Source organism: Solanum stenotomum, chromosome 1 (genome assembly GCF_019186545.1).
Source record: "Solanum stenotomum isolate F172 chromosome 1, ASM1918654v1, whole genome shotgun sequence".
Classification (NCBI taxonomy): Eukaryota; Viridiplantae; Streptophyta; class Magnoliopsida; order Solanales; family Solanaceae; genus Solanum; species Solanum stenotomum.
The window spans coordinates 33,258,256-33,276,618 of record NC_064282.1 but is presented as its reverse complement, the minus strand read 5'-3'; the positions used below and the strand labels follow the sequence as shown (position 1 = coordinate 33,276,618).

The window sequence follows — 18,363 nt, the reverse complement described above, 5'->3', positions numbered from 1 at the left end:
CCCCACCTCCCAAAAAAATTTAAGTTTGTTTTTAAAAAGTATTTTCAATTTCAAAAATTATTTTCTACTTTAGTAAAAATAAAAGATATTTTCCATTCATAAATTAAACACTAAAAATCTTTTTCGAAAAATATTTTCTACTCATCAATCAAACATGAGAAAATAAGTCAAAAATCAACATGTTTTCCAGTAAAACATTTTCCTTCATACCAGACACTCCCTTAAAGAAAATTTTTATTATGAGGCATGTCATGTCATACTTGTATGAGACATTGTTTGATTGACAAATGGACATGGATGAGACCCATTTGCCAAGCTAATAAAGGGCAAATCTTTAAGTCCCTTTATCATTTTTTTTTTGTTGGTTTTATGCCCCTTGTTCAATATATTATGTTTTAATTTTTTTAAATATTTTTTTCTTCTTTAAGATTATGGTAATCAAATCTTTTAAGAATTTTATTTGCTGATCTAATTAGTTTATGCTTTTCTTTTTTTATGGACTGAATTTCGATTTAAATTTTACTATCATTATATAAGTTTTTTTAGTTTATTATTTTAGTATTATTTTTTCTATTCTATGTTATTTATTATATTACAATAAATAGTTTTTTGAAATTTATTTTTTAGTTAATAAAATCAAGATATAAGTAGTTTTTTTAATCCTAACAATTAATTTTTTTAAAATTATAAATAAATTTTGTAAAATATCAAAAATTCTTTTAAGGAATAAATTATTAAAATTATTATTTATATTTATAATTTCTTAAGAAACGTGTAAGAAAAGTAGATAAACAAAATATTTATTAAATTTTACCTAGCTTGTTTAAGAATAAAAATATCGTATAAATTGATGAAAATTATATGTATTTATGTTAGTGTTTATGGATGTTTTTCATTTTTGAATTTCATGACAATAGTATCGAAACTTATGTAATTGTTTGTCAAGATCATTGTTGTTCTTTCCGTTATATTTACTTATTGAAGAGTATTTGTGGATTGAAGTACTTTTGTGAAATTGTTGAGAGAAAAATAAAAGAACTTATTAAATTTATACCTTCTTTATTTTTCATATTAATAATCTACTTTTTCTTTTACAAATTTCTTAAGAAATAGAATATAGTTTTACTAATTTATACCTTAATTTTTTTGGTAACTTTATAAATTTATTTATACTTTCAAAAATAATTAATTGTTATAATAAAATAGAAAATTTATAATTAATTATATCTTTTTAAATTAACAACTAATTTTATATAACTATTTTTAATAATATAAATAATTAATATCAAGATGGAAAAAAAATATCATAATGTTAGAAATAGAAGGAGTCAGGCAAGATTTTTTGGATTTCATATTTTTCATGAATAAAGTGATGTAAGTATGGAAGTACTCCCTTTGTCCCTAATTACTTGTCCACTTTTCCTTTTATAGTTATCCCTAATTACTTGTCCATTTTGACAAATCAAGAAAAAAACAATTTTCTTTTACCTATTATACCCTCAGTTAGTTACTTTGATAAATGTAGAACTTTTTGAAAATTGTAAGTTTTTAATTCATTACTTCATAATCAATAGGAGTAAAATGGTAAACTCACTATGTCAATAATTGTTTTTTAATAGATATGTCAATTCGAAAGTAGACAAGTAATTAAGGACAAAGAAGGAGTATAACATTTGGAACAATTGTTAGAAAAGAAACCAAAGGAAAAAAAAGTTTAAAAAAAGTAAGAAAGAGAATAAAAAACGTTAAAATGAGGAGCAAAAGAGGAGTTTGACCATTTTTCTGATATGGATCCACTTGGCAATATATAAATGGGTCTTCATAAAACTTTTGTTTGTCATAGTGTCTCATGCATGATAAATTTTTTCGTAATTTAATAGCCAAATATATATGCAGACCTTTAAACTTGTTCCTAAATTTCATTTTGGTACTCCAACTCAACCTTGTTCCATTTTAACCCTTTAACTCCAATTTTTATGTTTCATTTTGACACTTCTAAGTGATGTGACAGAGTGCGTGCATCACACTTTCTCTAAGAAAGTGAAAGACAAAAAAAAATATTTTCATTCAACTCAAATATCAGCTTTCTAAATTTTCATTCAATTAAATACGAGTAAAAAAATATCATGTTCACTGCTAATTAATAACACTATAAAAAATGTTGAAACTCGATAGACTTCGTTGGGTTGTCATTGATTTTCTGAAGAAAGTAAATCGACGCACTTTCGTCGGTTATTTTTCACGCAAAATACAGAGAAACTCTCAAAAAGAAATTGTTACTTTAAAAAAATAAATCAATGATCATCCGTCAATTTGAATTTTTTACAATAACTAACGGATGAACGACGATTTTAAAATGCAAAATTGTAGTTGAAGAGCATATATAGAAATAAAAAAAATCATAAAATTAGTATCTTGTGTTTAAATGATGCATAAAAAAATAGAGTTGAAGGGTTAATCTTTTATTATTTTTTAAAAAATTACTTTTTTTGTATTTCACTTTCTTAGAGAAAGTGATGCACACACTCTGCCACATCACTTAGAAGTGCCAAAATAAAACATAAAAATTGGAGTTAAAAAGTTAAAATGGAACAAATTATGTTGAAGTGTCAAAATAAAATTTAAGAACAAATTTAAGGATCATATGTGTTTGGACTAATTTAATTGACAAAAAGAGGTGGGTTTGTAAGAAAACAAAAGATATATGCGGAACTTTTCTTATATATTTGATCGATCTTTTCAATTGTACAATGCCTTGTATATATATAGCAAGAGAAAGACTCCTAACAGTTTACGAATAGCAAGGAAAAGACTCCTAACATGTAGCTAATCCAACTTGTAGAAGTAGGTTAGTTTATAATACTTCAGCTCACTGAGATCGTTAACCAACTGAGGCCCAAAAAACCAAATAACCGATAAGATATCTGGATCTGTGTGTGCTGGCCCAGTACTCGTTGTACTTCTTGTCTGCGTTATTGAGCAGATCAATATTCACACCAATAGTTACGCAGGTAACTTTTTGGTGATACAAGGATTTAACCGCTAGAAGCTGGCGCCTTAATGTCGGTCTCCCTTCCTTTTTTCAAAACAATATTTTATCCATCGTTGGAACTTTCTCAACTCTTCTTCTCCTCTCTACTTTCTTCTTCCTCCATAAGTATTTGCAGCTATGGAAACTGAAACTGCCACTGCACCTCAGCTGGCAGCTCTTGCTGACACAGATATCAATTGGGACAGGTTAACTCTTTCTTCATTTACTGATCTATTTAACAGCCATACACGTTTATTTAGGAAAATGAGTGCTGATATCCTTGCTCCATAATCTCCAAATTAAATACCTCGAAACTCATTTAAGCAACACTTTTAGTTTTCAATTACTATCCTTATTTTGACAAGTAACTTAAGTCTTTAAGTTCCAGAAACCTCACTTTCCTTGCAAGTTGGATAAAGCTAGATTTCATATAATAGGAGCTATTCTTTTCACTCTTCAGTCAGCGTTAATACATCCAACAACAGTAGTGAAGACACGAATGCAAGTCACTGGATTCTCTGTATTTAGACATATAATTAGGAGTGACGGCATCCCAGGCATCTTTAGAGGATTCGGCACATCTGCTGTGGGATCGTTGCCAGGTAGAGTCCTGGCTTTGACTTCACTTGAAGTATCAAAAGATATGATGCTGAAATATACACAAGGTCTTAATATGTCTGAACCAACTCGTGCGGCTCTAGCAAATGGCTTTGCTGGCATGGTCTCCAACTTACTCTCATGTGTCTACTTTGTGCCTCTCAATGTGGTGAGTGAAACTGATTTCAACTAATTTACAATTTAACTTTGATGGGTTCAATCTTAAATGTTCTTATGTTTTAGCACATTGTACTTTTGAAATTGTGGATTCAACATTTGTTAGTATTTTAGTAAGCATGTGTATATCTATGCTTCGTATAAAAATGAACCCATCAAGTGTGTGGTGCATCCACCTCTGAGGGTATATGCTACTTTTAAGCGTAGTGAACTGTTTCTCTCAACATACATTAGCCGAGATGCTTTTTGTGAGTCCAATATTGCAGAAAGCATATTTAATATTTATATTTTTAAGCTCCACATGTTGGGTATTAAGCTAATGTCTATTTATAAATTCATAAATCCAGAGAATAAGGACATCTTTCTTCTTGCTCTTTGCTTTAACTCTGCCCCACTAGTAGTCCATAAGTTCTTTTAAATTCTTATCTTATGCCTGTGATGTGATGTTTTTTAGCAAATGAAGTTCCTTAGTTGAATTGTAATGCAATGCTGCCTTTATTTCCTATATGTTGTGAAAATGTTTTATGCTAAGAATGATTCTCTTCTATTTCAGATTTGCCAGACTTATGGTACAGGGAATTCTAGGGACTAAGCCTTGTGCTGGTCCATTTGATGCTCCACGAAAAGTACTAAAAGATGAAGGAATTCGTGGTATTTATAGAGGATTTGGATTAATTGCTGTGACTCAGTCTCCTGCACAGGCACTTTGGTGGGGTGCCTATGGTGCTGCTCAGCACATCAGTTGGAGGTAAAAATTCTTCTTCTTACACGACCAAAACGATAGTTGCAGTCAGTTACTGAATTCCTTTTTTTGTGAAATTGTTACCTCAGAAATCTCGGTTATAGTGACAACACGGACAAGAAACCGTCTCACACGTAGATAGTTGCGGTCCAGGCTACAGCTGGATTGGCAGCTGGTGCCTGTTCATCAGTAATTACACTCCCATAGATACTGTTAAAACACGACTTCAGGTAAAAACTTTATATTTTTCTCAGTTGGATTGGTGAAGAAATAACTCAAATTTGGCAAGGCTATTCTCATGATTAGATTTGGTGGTGTCTTAAGGTTATCGATGATTATGATGTTGGGAGACCTTCTGTACTAAAGACCACAAAAACGCTTCTCAGAGAAGATGGATGGAAAGGGTTCTATAGAGGCTTTGGACCTAGGTTCCTCAATATGTCTTTCTATGGAACAACAATGATTGTCACCTATGGGATCATCAGTAAGTTAACTTGCAGTTTCCCGGAGTTGGGATCTTTTTCTTCTACATTTTCATTAATCTCCTCTTGTTGTTTTCATTTCTTTTTCTTTTGTTAACTTTCTACATAAGGTGATTTGAGTATAATTAACTAGCTACTAATGTTTCCCTCTTGTTCCAGAGAGATTATCTATTAAACAAGTTTGATCATTCGGACTCCAAATTAACCCCAAAGGGCATTGATAATTTTGGGAACTGTTGAACTACTAACAGGGATCTAGGCTTCATATCATGCAGCTAACTTGATTATTTTTTCTCTTGTTATTCCTTTATGACATTTATACACACTTATGTCCATTTAATCTATTAGTGACTAATCATTGTCAGATTTCAGTAGTTTCTAATGTACAATATTTTCACCTTGCACTCCTCAAGATAGATTAGAGGCTTGAGAGCTTGTAATAACTCTTTATGGTTTTAAAATTCTTAGCAATAAGACTTATGGTGCTTGAAATTCTTAGCAAAGGAACTAGATAGGAAAAGTATTTAAACTTTGAAGAACTCTACTTCACTTGGTACGTTGTTGTCCTTTTATAAGGAGTTGCAGGTCTATGTCTTTCACTCGCTGCTTTAAAGGACAACTTTGAGATGAGAAGCAGCGAGTATTTCTTTCTATCCAAACATAATACACCATGGGCAGCAGTTAGCCAGTGTAAGATCTCATTCTTAGCGTTGCAGCTATGTGTTCTAGCAGTGGGCCATATGATCTCCTCTTCCCAACTGTCAATTTGTCTATGAATTTGCATCCAGCACAGTAGAGACTTCCACATTAGGAGCAGTCAAAGAATAGGTGTGAGAACAATTCATCGGCACCCATGTGGTGCACATCAATAAATACCTAGGTACCTTGGTACCCCATTTCTCGAGTCGTTCAATTGTTGTTAACCTTCCATGGAGAGCGCGCTACCCACATAATGAATTGATGTCATACCTGTCCAGAAGCTAATTTCTTCCACTAGACTTTAGGATAGATCAGGAGAAGAGCTTTGTAAGTTTTTCTAATCATGAACTTACCTGCAAGGGTCCACATAAGTAATTCTGTCTTAATCTCGTCATCTCCTAACCAGGTTCGTGCCTCAAAAATTTTCTTGACAGTCCTGATGAAGATAACATAGACGAGTTCGACTTTGTCTTGGTTTCTACTCGTATCCTAGTTTGTTTAAACTTTGTTGTTTCTGTACCGTAATCAACTAGGACTCTTGGTTAGTCGCTGTATATAAATATATATCCTCGTGTAAGTTGAATATTATTATTGAAGAAGAGTTTCTTACATGTATCAGAGCCCTAAAAGGTTAAACCAACCCAAAAGAATAAGAAAAAGAAAAACAGAGAACTGACTCCAATGGCAAAGGACGATAATATCTCCACAGCCTCTGGATCGCTAGGAATAGATCTGATTGCAACTAAACAAACCTCATTCACTAATATACCTTTACCGTCCCCAAATTTCGCACACTAATTACCAGTTAAACTCACCTCCTCAAATTTTTTGTTCTGAAAGATGCAATTGCTTTCGATGGTTCGAGGGTGTGGCCTTGGTCATCATATCGATGGTAGCGCGGTGATTCCTGATTAGGTTCTGACTGGTGATCAGCCTAATCCTACGTATCATGTTTGGCTAAAACAAGATCAACTTGTGTTAGGTTGGATCATTGCTTCAGTCTCAGAAGGTATTTTACCTCAATTGGTTGGTGCAGAGACGGCTCACAAAGCATGGCGCAAACTCGTGGCGGCCTATGCATCTGGTTCAAAGCCACAAATTCGTGAGTTGAAAATAAAATTACACACATTACAGAGAGATAATGCAAGTATCGAAACCTATGTGCAACATGCAAAGGGTATTGCGGACAAGTTGGTTGCATTGCAACATCTTGTTACTGATGATGACTTGGTAGAATTCATTGTCGCTGATTTGGGACCAACCTATCGTCCCTTTACAAGATCGCTTGAATCGCATCAAGAAGATATTTCTTTTGATGCTTGAATTGCATCAAGAAGATATTTCTTTTGATGCTTTATATGAATTGTTGTTGAATGAAGAACGGCAATTAAAAAGAGATGAGGCTCTTAATGTCATAGCACCAACAACACAGTTTACTCACACCTCAGTTGCTACCAATCGTGGACGTGGTAGAGGTAGAGGTAATAGAGGTCGTGGTCGCTCGTTGAATCATGGTTATTCCTAGATGGCGAATTCTTTAGTCACCGATGTATCAACCATTGTTTGTCACAATTGTGAAGGAAAAGGTCACATCGCACGAGTATGCTCGTCGCCTAAAACACTCAATGGAACTCGATCTTTTGGCAGACCCATCTCCAACCTAGCAAACATTCAACCCTCACCTATCTGATTTTAATAATCTTGGAATTCACTCTGAATATCAAGGTCCAGAGGAGGTAACTTTAGGTAATGGCTCTAAACTACCAATTTTTAATATAGGTAAAAGTTCCATGGTATCAGAACGCTCTCAATTGATCTATTTCGTATATAGAAACCATGTATCCATTGTTCCCATAACGTCTCCTTCTTAGCAACCACTGCCAATAGAAGTTTAAGGATGGCGGCCTTGTTCCATATGTGATAGTCGATTAGATTTCACCACCTATTGTCCTTGGTATAGATACCTTTTCCCGAATGATGAGGGCTTTTCTAGAAATGTGCGAAAAATACTAGTAAACAATTCAGTGATTTTCTTTGGTAGCAAAAAAACTTGGGACCAATATGTCTTCATTTCAAATAGGATGCTCTTGATCAGCTGGACCCTCCTTAGCAGTTATTCTAACAATGAGAGGTGATCTGAGGCATATTTATATGCCCGAAAGCCAAATTAAACACATATGTGAGCTAAGTTTGAGAGCAAAATTTCATGACAATTATAATTTTCGAGTCATGTTCATGCATCATTAAGTAACCCATGTGATTAGTGAAGGCAGGTTAGACAGGACGAGAAAGAGAAACAAAATTGGATAGATCTGAAGTGGAAATAAAATAGGAAAACAATAGACGAGGCGAAAAGAGGGAGTCAACTAGGAATTGAAGAAAAGAAAATCCCAGCTCTGTATCCTCTCCGCGTCGCGGAGAGGGGAATTATTTCTCGACACTTGAAGCTGCCTAAACAAAAGACTACGTATTCTCTTCGGTTCGCTGAGAGGAAGTTGTTGTCAAAATAGGTAGGTTTGTTTCGCCTCTGAGTCGCGGACCCGCAAGCCGTATTTTTGCCCAACTATTTGGGTCTTGTTATTATAATTAACTAGGTAACTTGGCCGCGCTACCCGCGGTCTTAAAATATTATATCAAAAGTATAAATTAATCTTTTCATATTATTTGAATATGAAAGAGTTTTTAGTCCAAATTAAATTAAATAGATTAAAATTTGAATTTGAATTCATCTTATTATTCACATTGAACTAATTTCTAACAAATAAAATACACTATTACATGGAGAAAGAAAAAGTACTTTTTCATTTTTCGTTAAATATAAATTGATTAATGTCATCTAACCAGCTTAAAGATGAACAAAGCTCATTAAAAAGATTATTTGAGAAAAAAAAAAGAACATAGTCCATCCATAAGAAAGTGAAAATAACTACAGTTATATGTCGGAAATTATGACGTATGAAGATTTAAAAAGTAGAGTTTAGAAAACAAAATAAAAAAACAAACTGATCATTTTATGTAATTTACACGCAGTACATATGTACTAATTAGCTTGCTTATATATATATATATATATATATATATATATATATATATATATATATATATANTGAAGATAGAGAATTGATTTTTAAATTATATACTTTTTTAAAAAAATCTTCACTTATACTTCAAAAAATACTTTATAACATAAAGTTTATAATGTGAAAATAATAATAAAAAATAAGACTAAATCAACCGGTAATTAATCGGTAATTATATGATAATTGAAATAGACTGTATAAGATGTATAAAAATAATTTGATAAAATATAGATATTGTAATGTCTAAAACATAAAAATGAGCATTCGTAAATTATATTTTAAATTTAAATTGCTAAGTATAGTTGGATTGTCTAGCTAATTATATTTTTATAGACATGAAGGTGACATTTGGATAATTAAAATGTTATAGTAATTTTGATAACTTTACATATAATAAAAAACTTCTTTAAACTTTTTTCACTTTCTTACATTAAATACTCCCTTCATTTCAAAACAAAGTTTTGTTTTTATTTTTTATTTTGCTTCCAATCGTGTTTTACATAATTATGTAGAGACTTTAATGATATTTTTTTCTTTTAATCTTACCCTTATTTAATCGAAAGAAATTTATATAACAAAAAAACTGGGTCAAAGAACTATATTTTTTTGAAGATATATATTAAAGTTAATTTAGTAAAAGTATCTTACTTTATATCCCTACCCCAAACTAAAAAAGAAACTTGACATACTATGAGAAGGTGAATATCATAGAACAGAAGAGTACACAACAAAATGAAATTGAATTACACTTTCTATGTTTAAAAAATAAAAACTTTTTATGAAATGAAAATCCAGCAACTTGAAGTAAAAATATGGTGTAGTGTAGTTTTAGTAGTAGTTACTCTTCTTCAATGTATGTTATTTAGCTTGAAATAAGAAACGTATAGGTGCCTCTTTGGCTCTTCAACTTATGTCTTAGTAGTTATCTGAGAAAGACTTTAAGAAAAATTAAGGAAAACACTATTTCAAATATGAAATAAAAAAGATAGATAATCTCAAGTAGGGATTCCATGAAATAAAAAATTATGAACTTAAATAGAATTGAGGAATCTTTAAAGAAAAAATATAAATAGTTCTCTGTGCAATAGTATTTTTAAATCTTTGTTAGTAGTTAGTATTATTACACACAAAGTCACAATAACTAATTTGCATCTAAACAAAAATACATTCTTGCAATAATACAAAATTATAAAAATTCAAACGAAAGAAGTTATATGGAGAAAATAAAAACACTCATCTTCCTTGGAACCTTATCATAGAAAATAGATAAAAATGAAAATACAAAATCAATGCCCACTTTTTTGATCTCATGTCTGACACCCTCTTTGAAAAACTAATCAGCATTCAAGAGTCTTTTTCATCTTGTCAAGTTAAAGCATGAATTTGATAATATAATAATACTACAAAGAACAATGAAATATAAAGAATAATCTTAATTATTTGAAATTTCATGAAACAAAAAACTTGTGAATTTATTTTGTCATTAAAAATAGAAATATCATAAAGTATCTTATATTTTATAATTTAATAGTTAAGATTATGAATACGATAACTTTATGATATCTCTATTTTTAATGACAAAATAAATTCACAAGTTTTTTGTTTCATGAAATTTCAAAGTCATGGAATTAATGATATTATCAAAAATTAAAGTTTAATAGATTTATGTTATGAAGGTAAAACTTAAAAATTAAAATAAAATGAAAAAAACACAAATAAAGTAGATATACGAAATACATTTATATTATATAAAGATATAATTTTTTTTGTTTTTAATAAACAAAAAGAAAAGTAAAAAAAAAAAAGAAGAAGGAAAGAACAGAAAAATCTATAAAATAAATAAAAATCATAAAATTTAACTATCGTGAATAGTTTGTTGGAATTCTTTTTAAATTAAATGAAATAGTTTGTTATAATTGATGAGAATTTGAGAAATATTATAGGAAAAAGAATAATAGCTTTAATGACAAAATAAATTAAATATGGCTATTGATGAAAATATAATAAATATGATTATTTTTAATCGTCTTTTATTTTTTAGGTAAATTTTTTGGTATTTTAAAATTAGAAAAAAGGCCAAACAAAATAAAATTGATTGAAACCCTTCGAGAGGGTCACATCACCGTTTTTATATTCATCTTTATTATTATATATAAATTTGTAATAAATTATATATTTTATTTTTACAGTAAAATAATTAGTTTAAATAAAAGAAAAAATATATATACAAATAAATGTTATAGAGAAATGTCACACGTTATACAAGAAAAGACAAAGAAATCATACCTTTACCATGAATTATGGATTCACATCATGGAAAATATTTTGGATACATATTTTTCATGTAATTAAATACACATATTTATGCAATTTAAATATGAAACATCTCCATCTTACCTTTTTCTATAGTATCATCTGTTTTTTTTAAACGTCCAAATTTAAAATCATAAATCTTTACCTATAAAGCCTGAAAAATAACAAAATTTATGTTAGCATAATTTTATAAAATCTTTTCAAATAAAAATGTAAACAAATGAAGGATGAAAAATAATTATTAAAAAAGCCATGTAAAAGGAGTTACAGAAGAAAATATATATGTTTAAATAAGTAAGGAAAGTGACTAAAAGAAGGGAGAGGAGGAAAGTAAAACAAAAATAAAGTAAAATGAAGCTTTCATTGGTAGTTTTTATGGACTTGAAATAACAATAAATATCTAATTAAAAGGTAAGAAATTAATTAGAATTTGACTTTTAGTATGGCCACGTTTTAGCAGACGTTTTAAAACGGCAGTACCATTTATCTTGTGTATTTATTTATTTTTTAATTCTTTTTAATAAAAATGAAGAAAAAATGCTAAGAAAATAGATAAATCTATTTCCTGAGCAATGAGGCAAGCCGCATCAGCATATTTATGTTCCTCCTTTATATATACATGATTCTTTTTCTGGTTTTTTGGGAGAACGACGACTTGGACGATATATATTTATTCCAATTTTAGGGTTCACTCCAGCTCTTTTCATCTATTTGATTTCTTTTATGATTATTGAACATTCGTAGATTGAGATTCAAATTTTGAGTAGCTAATTTCCCTTATTGTAGGGCTATGTCTACTAATGATTGTGTAGTATTGATCGACTAAAATACCAAGGTAAATAACTTGAAAATTGCCGAAATCTCAACCAAGGATCATGCAAGTCTACAGACTAACCCTAAAGTCTTCCTAGCGATCAAACTACTCAAATATATACATAATCATTCTAGGCCAAGTCTAAAAGAGGGAAATTGTAACCTACCTCAAGGACGAAACCTCATTCGAACCTCTACTTGGGTGCTTTTCCCTTTTGAAGAGCCTCACGATTCAATACAAGAGTAATAATACCTATATTGATGATATAAATTCGGACCTGAAATTGGGTAAAAAATTGACCCTTGGATGACATAATTGAATTGAGAAACTAATTCCATCATTATGTTCCCGTCGAGATGAGGATTGCATTATCGGAAGTTGGGCAAAAAAGGGATTCAATTCGGACCTCAAATGTTACAATTACTATACTTGAAGAATTCAAATTCAAGGGAATTTAAGGTCCAAAACGAAATGAATTACGAAAATAAATCTAGAATTGAGAATAGAAAGTGAGAAGGAAGGAAATTATCTTTGGATCACTTGAAAAGGGAAAGATTTCCTCAAAGACAATATGTTTTGAGCTCAATTACAATGGGGTTCTTTTTTGAAGAAAGAAAGGGGAAGAGGGAATATAACTTCAGCGATGACCGCAAAAGCGGTCAAGTGGTCGCCTAAGTGGTCATTGCAAACGTGGTAAGCTGGCCGCTACAACGGCCCAACTCCAAGGGGCTCCTACCGTCAAAGAGATGCCCTGGCCACTTAAGTGGCTACCGCAAAAGAGGTCAGCTGGCCGTTAAAGTGGTCAGCGCTCCCTGAGGCCCTTCCTCTAAAGAGGCATCCAGACAGCTTAAGCAACTACCACTAAAGTAGTAAAGGGCCGCTAAAGCGTCGCACCAGCAACTGCTATTGGAGCAAAATGCCCCAAGCTTCGAATGGACCCTTGAGATTCATCTGGGGTCCATTGAATGCAAATTGAGAATGCTACCCTATCTGGACCGACATTTCCGACTCAACAAAATTGACGAAACAACCAACAGAGGTCATCTCAGTAGAATGTTGACTCAGGTCAACATTTACAAGGCAAACACAACAACAAAACACCAAATGTCACAAAGTCATCCAGATTGCCTCAGGATCCGAACCAAAGGTAATTCAAGACTAAACTCAGCATTGTAGAGCTAATCGAGCTGACATAATTCTCATATGAGCACGTTTATAAAGAATGTTGACCGAAGTCAAAACTTTGGCCAAATTTCAAAACAAAAATGCCTAACAGCTAAAACTCGCACTGAAAGCCTCAGGACCCAAATCAACCGTGCTACTAGCCCAAAAGACCCCTTCTGGAGATAATGGAACCAATGTAAATCTCATCTGACACCTGACTCTCGTGTTTCCTAAAGTCAATTCCTTCACTTAACAACTTCCAAAAAGACAAAAACTCACACCAAACTCTCTCAACCATCTCGGGAAGTGTGCCACCCATCCCAACACTATAAAAATACCACAAAGAAGCCATAGAGAGGGGAAAAATAGTAAATACAAACATAGACATGTAAATGACCACGAGGGTCATTACATTTACCTTTGTGTGCCAAACTCAGGCCAGTCGTAACCAAAAGGCGATAAAAATGGTGGATTAGATTATCACCACATTCCAGGTGCTCGGTCCAAGTAACCTAAAATATTTTATCAATTTTATATATAAATTTTATACAACTCCTAGATAGAAAAATATTGTTCTACAGAGAAGAGGAAAGAATGCGCAAGCCAAAATATTCAGCTTGTTTTATTTAGTCGCATCATGGAAATAAATAGATGAAGGAATCTTATTCTACCTTAACTACATAACTAAATTTCAGAAATAAAAGAAACAACAACAGTAAATATCTCAATACTTCAACAAAAAAATATGAACATGCACAAAATATTGTCCTAATTATCAATTAAAATAAAATGACCATTTCTGAAGACAACTTAAAAAACTCAACCACCAAATCAAGGGCTAATTTCCCAGGGATATATTTTAATGACACAACCTTCTAGTGATATTGTCCACTTTGGGCCTAGGCCCGCATGACTTGGCATGAGACAGAACATTTGAGCAATTTTAATATTATTAAAATTGTCTCTCACTCTAATTAGCCTTAATGGTCATTCTCCCTTGGTGAAAAAATGAAGTAAAATACGTTGGGGGAGTAATTGCAAGTGGCCATCTTTTGGCAGGATGTGGTAATGGTCTTTATGACCATAACTTCCTTATTTAAACCTCATTATTCTCTAATACATTATTTTACTCTTTATTCTATCATTATATCTTGTAACATTAACCCATAGTTCATCGTTCATCCCCTATAAATAGTGATGGTCTTCTTTTGGATTGAGTACAAGGAAGAGTTATAAAATTAAGAGATGCACAAGAAAATATAGAGTGAAAAAGATGAGCAATATTGCATTATGTTTATATTAGTGTAGTGAAAGAGAGAGTTGAGACATAGAAAAATATTCTAAGTCTTCAACTATATTCACTATACAAGAGAGGATAATTATATGTCGAAGAAGGTGTTCTTTTGTGGAGCTTTGGACTGTTCAACTAATCCAGAGTTGTTTGAGTTGTATGACGTTGTTGGCTGTTGTATCCTGGAGGGGACAAGTCAAGAGTCATACTGCTGGATCGGTGTAGATTATGCCGTAGTGGATTTTGAGATATTCGTGCTTCAACCTAAATTTTGTTTATTCATTCTTGTCATTTTATTTTCAATTTTTAATATTTTGTATTTGTGGTATATATTACAACAACAATTTTAAGGAGATTTATGTTTTTGTTATAGTTTGAAAAAGTGTGGATATCAAGATAGAGATCTCAACATAATTCCGCTCAACGTCTCTCTCTTCAAGAGATGGAAGAGAAGAGGTGTTTGGTAAAATATTTTTCTACTTGCTCAATTCAAGTGGAGAAAAGGTAAAAGAAAAAAAACTTTTTTTACCTAATATTTTTCATGAATAAAGTGATACTATATTTCATGAAAAAAATATATTTAAATTCTTAAAATAGCGGTGGTTCATGAAATGAGGAAAAAGTCATTGTGAAAAAAAATGATTTTTGCATCTTTGAGAAATTCTCTAAAAAGGTGTTACAAGTGCATATATTTATTATGGAATAAATCACATGTTGTTATTTGGCTATAATGAGATGATTTTTGGATCTAACATGAGAGTTATAAATAAATGGGAAAAGGGTCTCCAAAATATTTCAACTTTGGCCGAAATTGATGTTACGATACCAAACTTTATGGAGGACCTTTTACACCCTGCACTATTTAATAGTGTATTTTAAATGTATATATGTGCCCACGTGGACACATTACTATTTAAAATGATGCACTATTTATGATGTCCACGCAGACACATATATACCTTTAAATACACTATTAAATAGTATAGGGGGGTAAAAGGTCCTTTTCAAAGTTTGGTACCGTAACAACAATTTCGGTCAAAGTTGGAGTATTTTTCAGACCCTTTTCCCTAAATAAATTATAAAAAACTTGTTGAGTATTCATTTAACATGAAATGTTTTAGGTGAGATAAGCTTCATTCGAAATGAAAAAATACCATAAAACATGTCATGAAATTTTCCTTGTCAAGTCACATAATGTCGTAATTACAAAATACAATCTTATTGGTTGTGGGAGTCTTGCAATTGCTTTTGATTCAATTGTGAAAATTGTGTGACAAATAAAGAAGGAGTTTGCTAGCTTAATAAAAAAATATGAGATATGTGATTAATTGCACTTTATATGATGTTGTGTACAACGTATGGCATCTACAAGCAAATCAGGTAAGTTTACTTGGTACAAAATTTAGTGATATTATGATATACTTAAAAGTTTTGTTGGTGCAGATGATAAACTCGGTGTTGTTTGATGGAAGTAACAAAAGCAAATCATGTTGGTTTCTAACTCTACTTTGGAGGTTGAAGTAAAAAAAAATAAAGCTTTAATAAGTGAAAATGTGAATTGATTTTATTATATCAAACACTTTATTTTGAAAAATTATGTTTTCTGATTTTGATTAATTGTGATAGCACCAATCTATATATATTAATAAAGCTGAATATGAAAACGGTGATGTGACGCTCTCTATGAACTTCAATCCTATTTATCTTTTTTGTGATTTTTTGACCTTTTTTATAGTTATAAAATAGGGATAATGGTTTGAAAAATACTCCAACTTTGGTTGATATTGCTAGACAACCCACTCGTTTATATATATATATATATAAAGTTGAATATAAGATAGATGATGTGGCACCTCTCAAAAGGTAGGATTCTTATTTATCTTTTTTCTCATTTTTTTGAGCTTTTTCTTATATTTTAAAATTCATGTGATATTTTAAAAAACTGAAAAATATCTCATTTAATAAAAGATGAAACTGCCGTGTTAAGAGAATTAAAATGGACAATTATGCTGCCGTGTTAACAGGGAATTAAATGGACAATTATGCTTGATTATTCTTATTATTGGCTTTGCTCATTCCTATTCCTAACTAATATTACTCTCTTCTCATGTCTTTTTGTGTAATTTTAAGTATGATATTGTTTCCATATAAATTTGAACATAGTTGGGTAAGTATTATTAATACAGTTTTTATAATTATTCATTTTCAAGGAAGAATTGAGTGAATATTGAGTTATAATTTTCTTCTAATTTGATAGTGAACGTTTTATCAAGAACTTAAATTCATCAATCTTCACTCAATTTGTTTGCTCCGTCTAAGTCATTTTAAAGTGTGATAAAGATCAAACAAGGAAATGAATAAAGAAATAAAGGATGTGTGGATTAATACTCAAGCTATTGAAATTATGGGCAATAAGGGACTAAAACCCTCACCTCACAATTGACTTCAACAACCTAACTTCAACCCAAGGAAGAATAATCAAATGAAACCAAGAATCAAAAAGTGGTAACCTTTTGATTAATCAAACCCAATAAGTTAACTAGCTATCCTAAGAGTTCACCCTAATTACTCACTAATTACTCACTAAGAAGATACTACAATCTGAGAGTCAATATTCAATATAGTCTAAGTCTTTCGAAATGAAAAGACTAATACTTATACTAAAGAAATAAGAAGACACTTCTTTGACAATTTTACCCTTAATGAGATAAGGGCCTTGTTTGGTTGTCTTCTTTTATGAATTCTTGAATTCATGAAATGACCATTTGTGTAACACCCCATGTTTTAGTTAGTTGAACTAGTGAGTTCTAGAGCCTTTGGGGTGAGGTTTGAAGTGTCGTATAAGGGTTAAAAACAAATAAATGGCTCCCATACTTAGAATATCAGTATTAGGGGTAATGTTCGGGTACGACTGCCCAAGGACCACCCGAGGGGTCCTTGAGGGGGGACCCCAAAACAGTCCCCCAAAACAGTCAAAAGTGTGATTCACGGTTGCAAACCACGCTCAGTAGACTGAGCTACGCCCTGTGGTTCATGGTCGTGGATCAGGCCTAAGTTGGCCTGCAATTTTTGAGTCTCTGACCCAAACCACTAGACCAATCCACACCCCTTAGACCAATCCACGGTCCGTGGATGGTCAAGTCGTAAGTGCTGCCAGTTTTTCAGTTTTAGTTTTTAAGTTAGTATTTAGGGGTTAGTTTAGTAATTAGTTTAGGGGCTAGGAGGGGCAATTAGTTAGTTAATTTATCTCCTATAAATAGTTAATAGACCCTAAACTAATCACCTTAATTCATTCATCTAAAGACCCCCAAATTACTCCCTTATAAATCCCCTCTCTAGAAGAAGAAGAAGAAAAGAAGTTTGGGTAGCAGCTTAGGGAGATTTTCACCATTGATTCAAGGCTTTTTTGGGGCTTTGATTAAAGGTATGTGAAGCTTATTCATCCATGGGTTCTTCCACCCATGGACCCCCCTTAGAAATCCCCCAATTGTGAACTCAAAAACCCAATTCTAGCTAGGGTTGTGATTGCATTGTGGGTAGGGCGTGGGTGTGATTCCAATCTAGTGGATATCACCCAATTATGATTGAATTGTATTTTTTTAATGATATTATGATGAATTCATGTGATTTCTATGATGAACCCTAATCTAAATTGATGAATGTGATTATTGTGGGTTGATACCATTAGATGAAAAATTGAAGGTTCTAAAGTGATCTTCCTATTTCAATGTCTTGAATACTAATTGATCATAGTTAGTATCATCTAATCATGAATTGAACTAGATTTAATTGAATAGGAATGATCTTGACTTGTAAAGTTGGAATTGAACCTTTATGATCAAGTATTACTAGAATCACCTTCTAAGGAACCATGTGATTGAATAACTTGTAATTTAGACATGGATCATGATAGAATGAAGTTAAGCTTGAAAGTAGGGCTTGTAGCCATCATTGTTAGGGCTTTGGGGGTAAA

At 31.6% G+C, this 18,363-nt stretch overlaps 1 long non-coding RNA gene across 1 annotated transcript; it reads left to right on the top strand.

Moving 5' to 3' along the window:
- The first annotated feature begins 4,643 nt into the window (after positions 1-4,643).
- Positions 4,644-5,230, top strand: LOC125853895 (uncharacterized). Its single transcript, XR_007445232.1, has 3 exons — positions 4,644-4,777; positions 4,872-5,031; positions 5,189-5,230. It is a non-coding gene; the product is annotated as an uncharacterized LOC125853895 (long non-coding RNA).
- Positions 5,231-18,363: the final 13,133 nt, after the last annotated feature.